Raw genomic sequence first — 12,642 nt, forward strand, 5'->3', positions numbered from 1 at the left:
ATATATAATAGACCTAAAAAATAAACAAAGAAAATCCTTAAATATAAATTGTAAATAGAATTTTGGATCTTTTATACTAACATTGTTTAAAAGTTCTAATCCTATCTCAGGGAGTCTTTGAATGTACATCTGATGTTTAAAGTAATGTATTTAGCTAAGGTATTGATGATGGCCATCAAAAAGAACTGTAACATATTGATATAAAATTGTATAATGGTATCAAGGAGAAAGGGAGACTGATTGTACCTAGAAAGAGAAGTGAAGGCTTCAGATGATTTTTTTTTCTTTCCTTTTAACACTCAATTTGATTATCATAAACTTTGTTCTTATAAGTTGCCTTGGCTATGATGTCTCTTCATAGCAGTAAAATATTGACTAAAAAAATGCCCAAAGGATACCCAAAATAGTACAGTGATACTTTCACTTCTTAATTATTGTTGCATTGTTTATAAAAGCCAACATTTGTGTCCACACCTGCTATCTATGAAGAGATGGATAGATAGAGAGAATATGGTGTATACTCAGTGTGGAACTTTATTACACCATGAATTCCCACCGGCAAGAAAGTGGATGGAACAGAGTATCATTATGTAAAGCCAAATAAGCCTTACTTAGAAAAGGCAACCACATGTTTTCTCACATATGTAGAATTCAGATTTCACTTTATACATGTATGTTCTTTAGTGTATGCATGTTCATATGTGTAGCAGATTTTCAGTGAGGGGAAGGGAACAAGTAAGGTCATTGGAACATGTGTCATGTGTAAGACAAATAGACAGTTAGGAGGAGGAAGGACCACAAAGCAGGTAAAGGGGCTGATGGAGCAATGGGCAAAAAAGAACAACATATAATGAATGACATGTGGATGGTAATGTCACTGTGAAATCCATGATGTCAAATGTATTATTCAAAAAACATAAAGGATAGTGTCTGGAATGACTCAGTGGGCTCTTTAATTCCATGTAAGAAAGCCTTAAATGCCACCATAACAGATATCGATCCCTGTTCTTCCTCCTTCAACCTGTCTACATATCATGTAGTGATGGTGAAAGAAACTTGTTTCCAACAAGTTAATTCTGAACCTCAAACATGATTTTAGTCTTTGCCAAGGTAAAAATTACACCATGACTCAGGAATGATTGAAAAAAAGGTGCAACCAGTAATGTTTTGAAAGGCTATGCAACACAATTCTACATTTTCTTTCATTCTTCCTCATAATCAGCATGTAACATTGATTTAGGAGGAAAGCAAGCTTTGAGTCTCAAAATGTGGTAAAAGTTCAAGAGGCATATAACTAGCCTTATATGAAAAAAAATTTTTTAAAGAACTTTACATTCAGGGAGGTGGGAAATGACTCCCTCAGTAACATGCTTGGCTCATATGCATAAGGATCTCCAGGACTGCTGGTGATCTCTAAGTTCAGTGAAAAGCCCTTTCTACCATTATGTTAAGCACAATATGTTTTTCCAAAATATAATACCACAATGGCCCCATTTATAATCCATAGACAATAAACACATTCTTTGCTGGCAGACTAATAAATAGTAAAGCCAAGGAACAAACAGAGGTATAGCATAGTATTCTTGATGAGAACCATCACTCTTGGTTTTCCTGTGGTAAAAGAAACTGATGCAAAATTCTCCCATTTCAAATGTACTTTCTCCAACCAAGTATGGAAGATAGGAGACATCCATCTCAAATCAGATTAGAGATTTTTGATGCATTTTCAGAATTCAATTACTGAATTTTGGAATTTACTTAATGTTTCATTTTCTAATATATATATATATATATATATATATATATATATTCTATAACTATTGAGTTGTAGTAGGCCACAGTCTCTTAAAAATAACAAAAAATTGAAGAAAAAATTTCTGTGATCAGAGTAAGAGTAGTTTTTAAAGTAAGATAATATAAACATCAATAAATAGAGAAAGTGAGAGCCAACTGAGTCTTTCAGGTAGATCCATGTCCTCTGGCCACTGAGTCAAGTTAAATAAGAACCATTCACCTGTCTTATACAGAGTTTGGCAAGTATACATTTCAATATCTGTCTTGAAATTCTACTCAAAGAAGACACAGGAGAGGATACAGGAAATATTATAACTTCTGAATGTATTTATCTATATTTTTCATCTTTCCTTATTTATTCATTAATGAGCACCTTGAGGGTGTGGAATTGTTAATTGTAGCTCCAAAGTCATAAAGCGAATATTTAGAACGACCACATTTCTTTTGTGATGACTTATTAGAACTTAATTTTAGTTTGATTTCCAAGTCTACATGTGTAAAAGACTCAAACATTTCTATGGTTCTCATTTGGATTGAGAAGTAGATTTTATTTTGAAGGGTTAAATTTTTTTTAAACATTTGACCTGAAAGATTAATCTTTTACTGAATCAAAAGTATTTCAAAAAGGCAACAGCTAGATCCCAGAATATGCTTATTTCATAACTTTTGGCTTGTTTTGCTTTCAATAATGAACTCTGGATAAGTCATTGCTAACCTGGAAGTGTACAATTAAGGTGATGTCTTTATTCTAGGAGGCACAGGCACATAAAACCCTCAGTGAGGTTATGGCCATTGGTCTCCACAGTGAGTTTCAGGACAGCTAACTCTACACAGGGAAACCTTATTTCTATGTCTCAAAATAATTCAGAAATTAAAATATCAACAACTACTAAGATAAACAAATGTTGATTTAAATACATAGGAAATGAAAACCTGAGTTTCAGTCCAGATGGAAGCAGCATGTAACTGTTCCTTACATGTGGTGCTTTTACTTAAAAATCTAAAAAAGACATTTCCTGTTCTATGACATACTATAGTGAATATAAACAACCAGAAGATACTATGTTTATGAAATTGCGTGCACTTACCATAAAAACTGTCACAAACGTAAAGTAACGGATATACTGCGTTTGCCCTTTATAACTGTTAATGTATCATCAACACTCCCTAATGTGTTTTATTAATAAGTGAAAATATTATGTTCCAATTAAAAAATTAAGCAAAGAGTCTATATTAGTTTTAGGTGTCTGTAGGGGAACTCAGAGGATAGAGTGTTTGCGTTTGATATCTCATAAACAAGTGTCTAGAATTTTTTGTAATGAATTTTGTTACTAGTAACTTTAGGATTGTGTCATATATAAAGTTCCCTTTCTTTAGAATAAGTCAATATGTCTGAATATTGTTGACTAAAAATATGTAATAAAAATAACTCAGTTTTCAAATGCTATGGAATAGTGTCAGTAATAAAGACTATGAAAGTCCAAAACTGATCCATAAAAATTCAGATACCTTTTATAAGATAAATTTAGTTAAATAACCAAAGGTGTTGGTCTAGACAATACAGGAAAATTCTCAATTTAAGGAAAAGGCACTATAAGTAATTGATATTACAGATTTAACTTTACTTCCAGATGTTATGTTTTACTTAGAGATCAAGAAAGATCACCATATATTCTTTAACATAATCACTTTAACTTTCTATTTTTTTTGGATGTAGATTTCAGTCTGACCAGATATAAAAAAATGATGTGTGTAATTTTGAAATATCTGCCTTTTTAGTGCAACTTTTCCTTATTTGCTTCACTGACCTCCCATTTACTACAAATCTAATCTCACTTAAAAGTACTCTAACATTTTCTTGCTCACATTACTGATGCATTTTCCCTCATTACTTTCCATCCCTACTTAATTTTACAGCTTCATTATTTTTATATTCCTTCTAAATAAAACTTCAAATGAAAACCTTCTGAGAGGTATGATGTTATAACTCCTATCAAGATACTCTCTTTCATGTGTATTATAGCCATGTTTATGCAAACTGTAATGGGTGAAAAATCTATTAGTGAATTTTATGATCCCTTTTCTTGCAATGTACGGTTGATTTCTAATCACTCTTTGAAGTCACTTTTCATTTTTCTTCCTAAAGCTGCTAAAGAATATGGACTCAGGAATATAAAAATAATCCATAACTTCATAGCCCTAGATATGACAGCTATTTCTCTGAAGTAAACCCTTACTTCAGTAGTGCTAACATTTTATAGAACATATCCATTCTTTTGAATTGTGAAGAGATCTTATGGAAATATGAAACAGAGCAGCTGAAAATACTTACATGCTATAAAGGTATCCACTGACACACTTTTCCCATTTCTGTATCATATGAATCAAGGTTACAACTTTGAAATAACCGCTGGCTATCACCATGACTCTCCAGACACTAGACTTTTCATTGTTCTTCCCATTTTTATGTTTTTCCTACCTTTAACAGATGAAAACAATGATAAATCACAGTCTGCCATTCCTCTTTGCTCTCAGTCTACCACTTTAGTTTTAGACACTTTGATTACAATGCAACTAAAACTTGGATCACACTGATCTAAAACACAACACAACACAAACCAAAGCAAAGCAAAACAAAAACCATGTGGATTTTCTACTATTGATAATGATATTATTATAAACACCTAGACTGCTAGATGTCACATATAAACTGAAAAGTGTGTGTCATTTACCAGGATCACAATTTTGGTTATGTTTTGTATTTTGTTGTCATATGTGTACGGGCTTGGAGGGATTGCTCAGCAGTTAAGAGTGATAATCCATTCACCCATCTCAAAGTTTTTAACCCAGAAATGTTCCTCTCCAAAGAAAAGACAGGGACAAAAATGGAGCAGAGACTAAAGCAAGGACTATCCAGGAACTGCCCCACTGGGGATCCATCCTGTCTGCAGACACCAAAGCCCAACCCTGTTGCTATTGCCAAGAGAGAGGTACTTGCTGGCAGGAACACGGTGTGGCTGTTCCTTGGGAGGTACTGCCAGCAACTGACTAATGCAGACTTGGATGGATGCTTTGAGCTAGCCATCAGATTGAGCTCAGGGCCCTGGGGATGGGGGGCAGGGTGTGGTGGGGGGCTGGGGTAAGAACTGGAAGAATGGAGGGGGATTGCAACCCCTTAGCAAGAACAATGTCGGCTGGCCGGACCACACAGTGTTCCCAGGGACTAGACCCCTAACAAAGGAGTGTACAGGCAAGGAGCCATGGCTCCAGATACATATGTTGCAGAGGATAGCTTTGTCTGACATCAGTGGGAAGCGAGACCGTTGACCCTCTGGAGGTTTGATGCCCCAGTATAGGGGGATGCTGGGGCGGTGAGATAGGAGTGGGTGGGTAGATGGGAATGCATCCTTATAGAGGCAAAGGGGAGTAAGGAGAAGGTGGATGTGGGATAGGGAATTTGTGGAGGGGTAACAGGAAAGGAAGATATCATTTGATATGTAAACCAATGGAATAATTTTACAAAGAACAAGTCTGGAAAAAAATTTCAATCAGCTCAAGGACTGTTTTCTGGTACAATAAAAGTTCTCTAACAGTCATCTAAAGGTGCTCTATAAATAGCTTTACAGAGATGGGAAGTGACAAGGATGGGATGGCACTATGACTTTGATGTCTTCCATGTCTTCCAGCATCTTTCTCATCTCAGAGTGGTAGTTCTGACTTGCTGATGACTTTCTTTGTACTGTTCCGCTCAAAAATCATCGATCCCTCCAACTCCTCCTTGTTCAATGTAATCGGTTTTCATTTTAGCTGTCAAGTGGCTATTTTATGCTAATTTTCTATTTATACAGTTTTTGATATTATTGTTGTTCTGTTCTTTTTCTCCACAGGCTTACAGAAATGTATTAAAGAAAATAACTACAAGTGAACCAGGTAGCAGAACAGTATAGTGGCTGTGCCAAGGCCAGGTCTCAGTGTGTCTCATGTTCACCCCCTCCTCACATCTCTACTGATTAGAGCTCAAAATATATTGCTAGCTGGTTTAAAATAAAATGAAATGGCTATGTGTAGTGTTATAAAGCTGACTTAAAAATAAAACATGAAAAGCCTTATAATCGTAATATTCTTATTATATATAGTTCATCACATAGGCAATAGTTAGGCCCTTGCTTCATTATGATAAACATTGTAAAATACATTTATGCCTTAATAATTCTGATTACAGTTTTAATTTGTCTGTTTCACGTGGGTAAACATCTTTCCTTGATAACTTTTACTGGAGGCTTTACCCAGTCTAAATCTTTCTAGCACTAAATGGCTTCTCATTTTTTAATGAATCTTTTTGGACAACACAAATACACTACTCCATCTGCAGAGTGCTAAAGTTGTCTTCTGAGAGCCATTACGAACTGGTGCAAGGCTTCCCTCTCTCTATCTCTTTCCTATTTTACTTCTTTTTCTGTATTAGTCATGTGAATGCTCACATAGAGATTTCAGGACTTCGCTGCATAAGCCATAATAATAACCTCATGCAGTTAAATTTCATTCTTCTCACTGTAAATTTTATTCTTCTCACTGTGCTTTGATCAAATAATTTTGGCAACCACAGTCACTGACTTCCAATGACCAAATCTGTATAATTATTACTATAATCTGTGTCAAATTGTAAATACAATATCCAAACGTATTGCTATAATAGAAGAAATAAATTGTGGAAAGGCTAAATTTAATGAGTATAAATGAAAATTTTCAAGACCTTGAAATTTTTAAATAATATTTGAAAATTCAGCATCCATTACATGCAATAATTTGAAATGTCTTCCATCCTTTCTTTGGTAGATAATGCAGGGTACATTCCATTTCCCTCCATAGCTCATTTTCATTGTATACACTAGTTACGTATTCATTACTTATTTAATTAAGTTTTTATTCAAGTAAATTTATGATGAATTGAGAACACAACAATGAGAATAACTGCTTATATTTTCAAGTGGCTCACTTTTAGTCCTTTAAAATGAGACTATGAGTGATTGTGATAGAGAGTTGTATAAATAATGACGAAAGGTACAAAAAGGATTGCCTACATTTACAAAGGTTAGAAATAACTTTGTGGTTACTTTGAAGAGCAGAGGGTGGCTTTAGGTTTCAAATCATTCAGTGTGCCTGAATTAATACAGTTGATGAAGGCCAGAATGGATATTTAGTCAGCCTCTCAAAGGGAGGTGATTTATTATTTGATGAAAGAAAGGACTGAAGATATGGCTCAGTTAGTGCATCCCATGCTTCCCAAGCCTGCAGACCTGAGATGAGATTCCTAAAACCCATATGAAAGGACATGTGCAGAGTTAAATGCATTCCATTCCAGCAATCGGCATTCCAGAAGTTGGAAACAGGCAGATCCCTGGAGGTCCTGTGGCCTACCTGGAAAAACTCCAAGGCAGTGATAGACTATGTCAGCAAAATCTAAAAGGTAGTTGATGATCTATAGCTGAGTTGTACATTGACTTCTGTGTATATATACATGCAATTATTCACCTGCATCCCCAACATGAACATACACATATAAAACAAGTAGATCTCTAAAATGAAAACTGTAGAACAGTATATTAATAAAGATATATATGATCAGTATAAATTGACATAGGCAATGTGGCTTAGCCAAGTGGCAAAGTACCTGGGAACAGATTCTGAACTAACCATTTATAATACAATCTTGTGCTTTGAATATATTTGAATGCCCACTGCTGCTGCAAAGCACAATGAAAACAATGTGTCCAAGAACTGGAATTACTTATGTTATGGTTATTTGTATTGGTTTACATTGTAGTAACAAGCCTATATTATCAATGATACTATGATGTCTTTTGGATGGACCTTGTTACCCAAACCAATGTCATCATTTAGATTATGCCTGACAATAAACTCGTGATGAAGTAAATTCACTTATCCAGTGATTGTTATAGAATAATCACGGTCTTTTTCTGAAGTATAAATTATGATTAATTTAATTTTAAAATATATGCAAAAAACTCGAGTTCCAACCAGGTCCTGATTACAAATTGCACTATTTTTCACTGCTGCAAATGAATCAAATCTAACTGCCTATTTCCACTAGGATGTAAATGAGGCACATTTTCTAGTGAGTAAGACAATGCTAAGTAGGGTCCTTTACTTGAGATGTTCAGACCTGTTTTAAAATAGCAGCAAATCGCTGAGCTATTGGAGCACTGTGTTCTGACTTCCGTGATTCCAGATGACGCTTGGGACCAAGAAATTGCTTGCTAAAGGTATGTTCACTGCCTCTTAGAGACAGGAACAGTTTTCTCAAAAATCTTCTTAGGAATTCTTGAAGTGAAACAGTAAATAAATAAATAAATAAACAAATAAATAAATAAAAACACTGGGGCTCACATTGAGTGAGAGTCCAATCCTGTTCTGACTGTTGTGAAGTATGTATTTGCAGAGACTCTTAAAAAATATCTATCCCAACCATGTACAACAAAGCACAGTTAGTGTGAGTCCTTCCTTAATAGTCCTTATGTTAGGAACTCGCTATTCTGTATCCTTACTCTTTCAAAATAAAAGACCTGTGAGTTTTATCAGCAATTTCATGGAGTAATTATAATATATTTATATTCTTAGAAAATAGGAACCACATTTTTCATAATAACCAGATAATGTCTAGTAGTACATCACACACACACACTCACACACAAACACACACACACACACACACACACACACACACACACACAGAGAGAGAGAGAGAGAGAGAGAGAGAGAGAGAGAGAAAGAGAGAGAGAACTTGACCTTTTGCATGTGATCAGAAACAAGAATAAATGAGACGTTTCTTGCTCTTGGAAAAGATACTTTTAAAAAATATATATTTATTTATTCCCTTTAAAACCAAGTATAAACCCCTCAGTTCTTCCTAGTACACACTTATGCTAATTCCCACATTCAATTTTTCCATTTTCTTTTTAGAAGGCACATCCCCCACCTCTGAGTTGACACCCCAACTAAGTCTGCCTGACCCACATCAAGTTGCTTCAGGACTAGGCTTAGCCTCTCCCACTGAGGTCAGACAAGGTGGATATTTAGCTTCTTTGAGTCTGTTGATTAGAATGTGATTATCCTGTACTTTATGGTTAATATTACCTTATAATCAGTAAATACCATTCAAGTCCTTTTGGGTCTTGGTTACCTCACTCACGATGAGTGATGCAATTCTAGTTCCATCTATTTGCCGGAAATTTTTTATGATGTCCTTGTTTTTAATGGCTGAGTAGCATTACATTGTGTAAATTTACCATATTTTCTTTAACCATTCTTTACTTGAGGGACACCTAGGTTGTTTCTAGATTCTGGCTATTACAAATAAAGCTCCTATGAACAGAATGGAGCAATTGTCCTTGTGATATGGTGCAACAACTTTTCGTTATATGCTCAGGAGTAGTATAGCTGGGTCTTGAAGTAGAACTATTTGCAGTTTTCTGAGAAACTGACAAATTGATTTCCAGAGTGGTTGTACAAGTGTAGACATCCACTGCCAGTGGAGGAGTGTTTTCCTTGCTCCAAAACCTCACCAGCATTTTTTTTTTTTTTTGATTCTTTGATCTTAGCCATTCTGATGGATGTAAATTGGAATTTTATGGTAGTTTTGATTTGCATTTCCCTTTTGAGTTTGAAGATTTCTTTAGATGTGTTTTGGCCACTAGAAATTCCCCTGTTGAAAATTCTGTTTAGCTCTGTACCCAGTTATTAATTGGATTCTTGGAATTGTTGCTGTATAACCTCACGAGTTCTCTATGTATTTTGGATATTAGCCCTCTGTCAGATGTGTGGTTGATAAAGATCTTTTTGTAATTTGTGGGTTGTTGTTTTGTCCTATTGATGTTGTCCTTTGACTTACAGAAGCTTCTAAGTTTCATTAGGTCCCATTTATTAATCATTGACCTTTGTGCCTGAGTCATTGGTATTCTCTTCAGGAAGTTGTCTCCTGTACTGATGAATTCAAAGCTATTGCCCATATTCTGTTCTACTAGATTTAGTGTATCTGGTTTCACATTGAGGTATTTGATCCGTTCGGACTTGAGTTTTGTGCAGGATGACAAATGTGGATCTATTTGCATTCTTCTACATGCAGATATCCAGTTAGACCAGTACCATTTGATGAAAATGCTCTCCCTTTTCCATTGTATGGTTTTGTTTTGATTTTTGTCAAAAATCAAGTATATGGGTTTATTTCTGGGTCTTTATTATATGCTATTGATTGACCTGTCTGTTTCTACACCAATCCCATGAAGTCCGTGATACAGCTTGAAGTCAGGGATGGTGATTCTTCAGAAGATCTTTTATTGTCCAGAATCATTTTAGATATCCTGTTTTCTGTTTTCATATGAAGGTGAGAATAGTTCTTTAAAAATCTGTAAAGAATTGTGATGGAATTCTGATGAGGATTACACTGAGTTTAGAAATTGCTTTTTGTAAGATGTCCATTTTGACCGTGTTAATCCTACCAATCCATGAGCATGGGAGATCTTTCCATCTTCTGATATCTTTCTCAATTTCTTTATTCACTTGAAGTTCTTCTCATACAGAACTCTCACTTGTTTGGTTAGTGTTGCACTAGCTGTTTTATATTATTTTTGGCTATTGTGAAGGGTATTATCCCCCTAACTTCCTTCACAGTCTGTTTATAGGGTATATACAGGGAAGCTACTGGTTTCTTTGAATTAATTTTGTATCCAGCCACTTTGCTTTAGGTGTTCATCAAGCTGTAGGAGTTATCTGGTAAAATTTTTGGGATCACTAATACATATACTATCATATTATCTGCAAATAGTGATACTTTGACTCCTTCCATTTCAATTTGTATCCTTTCTTTTCCTTTAATTTGCCTATTGCTCTGGTTAGAACTTCAAGTACTATATTGAAAAAAATATAATTAATATATTAATATTAATTAATGACACTTTTGTTAATTAACAGAATAAGGAATCAACACTTTTACCTTTCCTTTATGTTGTTTTAAATGAATAAATATTACTTTGAGTATAATATAAATCAATAATTTTCACTGAAAAAGTTTCTTTTTATTAGATTTGCTTTTATTCATGTGCCGGCTATGTGCCTGCATGAGTTTAATTGCACCATTTGGGAACAAGAACAGTTGAAGTGAAAAAAAAAAAAAAAACCTAACAACACTGGGGTAACAAACTAGTGAGGTATTTTTGAGCTATCATGTTGGTCCTGGAAGCCTTTACTGATGTGACTAAGAATTATGACACTGGGAGGTCACTTTATAATGAAGTAGTGAGAGATGGAAGTCATAACTGCAGATATAATGGAAGCAGATAATCTGTGTGGTTCAGATGATAGCATCAGGGGCAGTCACTTGTTTTGAGGCATGTATGTGGGTGACTAATAGAAGCCTGAGAAAGTAGAGGAGTTTATTTTCCTTTTGAGGTACCAGAAGTAAATTCTCTAATCCTATTGACGCTCATTTTGAAATTCTCATTATAGAAAAATAGAAAATAAATTAGTGCTATGCAAAAGACTAATATTACAGTGGATTTGAGAAATTCCATAAAAATCTAGAAGTAGGGTCCATTTTTTTTAATTGAAAGTAATGTTCTGTAGAGGAAAATCAAAATTGCTTCCGATTTATGGCTATTACAAATAGAGCAGCAATGAACATGGTTAAGTAAGTATCTCTATGGCAGCATGAAGCATATTGTGAGTATACGCCTAAGAGTGATATACCTAGTTCTTGGGGTAGATAAATTTAAGGCTTCTTGACTAAACATCATACTTATCTCCATAGTGACTGTGAATGATTACGTCCCACAAGCAATGAATGAGTGTTCTGTTTCTTGCCCATTTTTGTAAGCATAAGTTCTTACTTGTTTTATTGAACTTAGCCATTCTGACCATGGTAAGGTAAAATCATAAAGTCATTTGGATTTGAATTTCCCTGATGCTAAAGATGTGGAACAGTTCTTTAACTTTTCTCAACTACTTGGTTTACCAGTTTTGAGACTTCTGTTCATATCTGTACCCCATTTTAAATTGGGCTATATTTCTTTTTTAAATATTTATCATTTATGTATTTATGTATGTATATATGTATGTATGTATATATTTATAATACTTTTATTTTTTATAGTCCAGCAGTTGTCCCCTCCCAGTTCTCTCTCTTGATAATTATTTTTTAAGATTTTTATTATATATTTCGGATATTAATACTCTATTGCCTGTGTGATCAGTGGAATAAAAAACAACTTTTCACATTCTGTAGGCTGCCACTTTGTCCACATGATAGTGTCTTTTATATTACAGACATTATATTTTTCAACTCCATAAGGTCGCATTTATTAACTCCTGTTTCTAGTAATGAAATTCTGTTCAGAAATTTTTACCCTGTGCCAATGTGCTCAAGGTAATGTTCCCTTTCTATTTTTCTTTCTTTTTTTGTAAGTTATTTTATTAGATATTTTTTCATTTACATTTCAAATGCTATCCCTAATGCCCCCTATACCGTCCCCCCACCCTGCTCCTCTGCCCACCCATTCCCACTTCTTGGCCCTGGTGTTCCCCTGTATGGGGCATATAAAGTTTGCAAGACCAAGGGGCATCTCTTCCCAGCGATGGCTGACTAGGCCATCTTCTGCTATATATATGCAGCTAGAGACACAAGTTCTGGGGGTACTGATTAGTTTATATTGTTGTTTCACCTATAGGGTTGCAGACCCCATCAGTTCCTTGGGTAATTTCTCTAGCTCCTCCATTGGGGTCTCTGTGTTCTATCCTATAGATGACTGTGGGCATCCACTTCTATATTTGCCAGGC

The sequence above is a fragment of the Mus pahari genome, chromosome 7 (assembly GCF_900095145.1).
Source record: "Mus pahari chromosome 7, PAHARI_EIJ_v1.1, whole genome shotgun sequence".
NCBI classification, from domain to species: domain Eukaryota; kingdom Metazoa; phylum Chordata; class Mammalia; order Rodentia; family Muridae; genus Mus; species Mus pahari.